Source organism: Ailuropoda melanoleuca, chromosome 9, assembly GCF_002007445.2.
Source record: "Ailuropoda melanoleuca isolate Jingjing chromosome 9, ASM200744v2, whole genome shotgun sequence".
Classification (NCBI taxonomy): Eukaryota; Metazoa; Chordata; class Mammalia; order Carnivora; family Ursidae; genus Ailuropoda; species Ailuropoda melanoleuca.
This window is the reverse complement of record NC_048226.1, coordinates 96185683-96188714: the sequence shown is the minus strand read 5'-3', so window position 1 is coordinate 96188714 and position 3032 is coordinate 96185683. Positions and strand designations below refer to the sequence as shown.

The 3032-nt window shown below is 40.5% G+C and overlaps 1 non-coding gene across 1 annotated transcript; it reads left to right on the top strand.

The window, feature by feature from the left end:
- Positions 1-2558: 2558 nt before the first annotated feature.
- On the top strand, positions 2559-2692 carry LOC117803901. Its single transcript, XR_004628022.1, has one exon. It is a non-coding gene; the product is annotated as a small nucleolar RNA SNORA48 (small nucleolar RNA).
- The last annotated feature ends 340 nt before the right edge of the window (positions 2693-3032 follow it).

Sequence of the window (3032 nt, the reverse complement as noted above, 5' to 3'; positions counted from 1 at the left end):
AGGGACATTTGGGAAACTCTAAGTGGTTCAAGATGACTCAAGGGGGAGGGTGCTGTCGACGGGAAGTCACTGGATGGAAGGACTCCAGAGGTGGTGGGGACCAGAGCATGAAGGGCCTTCTCTGTCAGATTCAGGAGTTTGACATTCGGTCAACGAGCCTGGAATTTGGAAGGTTTCTAGAGAGGAGTAACATGATCCGATTAACATGTGAGAGTGTGCTCTCACTGCTGTGTGGGGAGGACCAGACTGGAAGCGGGGGTCCCAGCTAGAAGACCTGCAAATACAGGCTTTGAATGAGTGCAGCTTACTCTAGAAGGAGTCAGAGTGAGCTGATGGGACTAACCGCCACATTTGTTGTTTCCAGATAGGAGCTCCAAACTATGCCCAGGCCTCTTCTGAGGATTTTAGGTTTTCCAGGCTTCATTGGAGCTCAGTTGGTTAAGCGTCTGCCTTAGACTCAGGTGATGATCCCGGGGTCCTGGGATCGAGCCACATGTCATGGGGCTCTCTGCTCAGCAGGGAGCCTGCTTCTCCCTCTGCCTGCCCTCCACCTGCTTGTGTTCTCTAATAAATAAATAAAGTGTTTTTTAAAAATCCGAGAGCTTTAAACTATTACTGAAACAAAAAAAACATAAAAATTATATTTCTCTATGTTAGCACAAAACAGTTACAGATAGAATTTTAAAAGACATGAATTATAGTATGATTTTAAAAGCATCAATTCCTTAAGCATCAATCTATGGAAGATGTGCATGGATATTCCAAAAGTAAAACTTTAAAGCTTAGTGAGGAGGACCGAAGAACATTGGAAGGGCTGCTATGCCATGTTCTCGGATTGGAAAAATCAATAGTTTCAGAATGTCAGTTCCTCCCAAACTGAGCTGTAGGCTCAGTGCAATCCCGATCAAAATCTCAGTATGTTTTGTAGAATTTGACAAGCTGCTGTTTGAAGAAAAAGAAAAATGTAAGGGGAATTTTTTTTTAAATCAGGTATCAAGACATCACAGTATTTTGGTGAACAAGGTGGTGTGGCGTTTATGCAAAAAGAAAAAATCAGCCAGTGGAAGAGGATGGAGAACTTAAAAACAGACCTCACGTGTATGGACTTGTTCATGGCAGTGGTGGCAGTAGGTAAAGGACAGTGTTCTCAGTGGATGGTGATGGTAAGATCTCCATGTCGGAAAAAACTGAGATAATACCCCTTTCTCATACTGTATGTAAAGTCAGTTCCAGGTGGCTTAAAGAACTAATACGAAAGGCCAAATACTAAGCTTTCAGAAGACACCATAGGAAAACATGTATGTATTTTTAAGGATTTTATTTTTAAGTAATCTCTACACCCAGTGTGGGGCTCGAACTCACAACCCCGAGATCAAGAGTGGCATGCTCCACTGACTGAGCCAGCCAGGCTCCCCTAAGAAAACATCTTAATAACTTTGGAGCGGATATCTTAAATAGGATAGAAAAAAGCAGTAAGCATAAAGGAAAAAAGATAAATTGAGTTATACTAAAATTTTTTAAGTCCCGTTCATCAAAAGATTAAAAAGAATAAAAATACAAGCCATGGAGTAGGAGAACATATTCATACCACATATTGCATTTTTAAAAAAGGGGGCCAGTACCCAGAATATATAAAGAATCTAAAAAAATAATTGAGAAAAGGCAGACAACCTGATGGGAAAAATGCACAAAGATGTGAACCTGGACCTCAGGGGAATAGATATCCAAATGGTCAGTTAACATGAAAAGTGCTCAACCTGATTGTTAATCAGGAGAATACAGATTAAAATCACAGTGTGATGGAACTAACACCAATGTGACTGGTAAAATAAAAAGACAAACAATACTAAGTGTTGGCTATGATGTGGAGATTCAGAAACTTCAGAAACTTAAACTCCTGATAACAAGAATGTGAGTCAGTACAGCTGCTTTGGAAAACAACGTTGCATCTAGGAAAGTAGAATATTCCACGTTCCCTCCAGATGTGCATAATCATGCGCACTAAGATAAGTAGAAAAGAATGTCCTTAGCAGTGTTTTTCGTAATTACCAAGAACTAGAAGAAAACTAAATGTTCACTGTGTAGTGCACAGACAGCAGGAAAAGGAATATTTTAGATGTATGCAGCAATGTGATGAGTCTTGCAGTGTTGAGCCAAAAAAAAAAAAAAAAAGCAAGTCACAATAATACAAAGGAGCTCCATTCTCAGTTTAGAAACAGGTAAAAGTAGGGATTCGTCCACAGGCAATAAACCTACAAAGAAAAGCTATAAAAGTAAAGTGGTCACTCTTGAGAGCAGGGAGGGACTGCTCCCAGTAAAGAATATTGAGGGGGCTTCTGAGGGACTGTTAGTCTATTTCTTGGCCCAGGGCATGATTGCGTGGGTGTTCACTTCACAGCCTTTTGTTAAATTTGTCTACATAATATATTTTAAATTTTAAAAATGCTTGCTATTTTTTAAAAAAGCTTTATATTTTAAATTTAAAAATGCTTTCTATTTTTAAAAAAAGCCTTATATTTTAAATTAAAAAAAAATGCTTTAAAAAAAAAACTACCCGAAGTCTCTGACCTGAGTAGATGGCATCTGGTTGGTAGTGCCTGCCTCCTGTCAGCCAGGGTCAAAGCAACTCCTTGTTTGTCCCAGCTTGGCTTTTGGGCTGTGCCCGAGCCTGGTTCATGCCCTGGACGCATGGATTTAAAAAAAACAAACAAACAGGGGCGCCTGGGTGGCACAGCGGTTCAGCGTCTGCCTTCGGCTCAGGGCGTGATCCCGGCGTTATGGGATCGAGCCCCACATCAGGCTCCTCCACTGGGAGCCTGCTTCTTCCTCTCCCACTTGTGAGGGCTTGTGTTCCCTCTCTCGCTGGCTGTCTCTATCTCTGTCGAATAAAGAAATTTAAAAATCTTAAAAAAAAAAAAAAAACCACTACCCTAAACCCCAGCTAATTCTGAGATGCAATGAATATTTGATATTGTAACGAAATGGACAGAGCTAACTATCCAAACATGCTACGCACATTTATTATCAGAAAT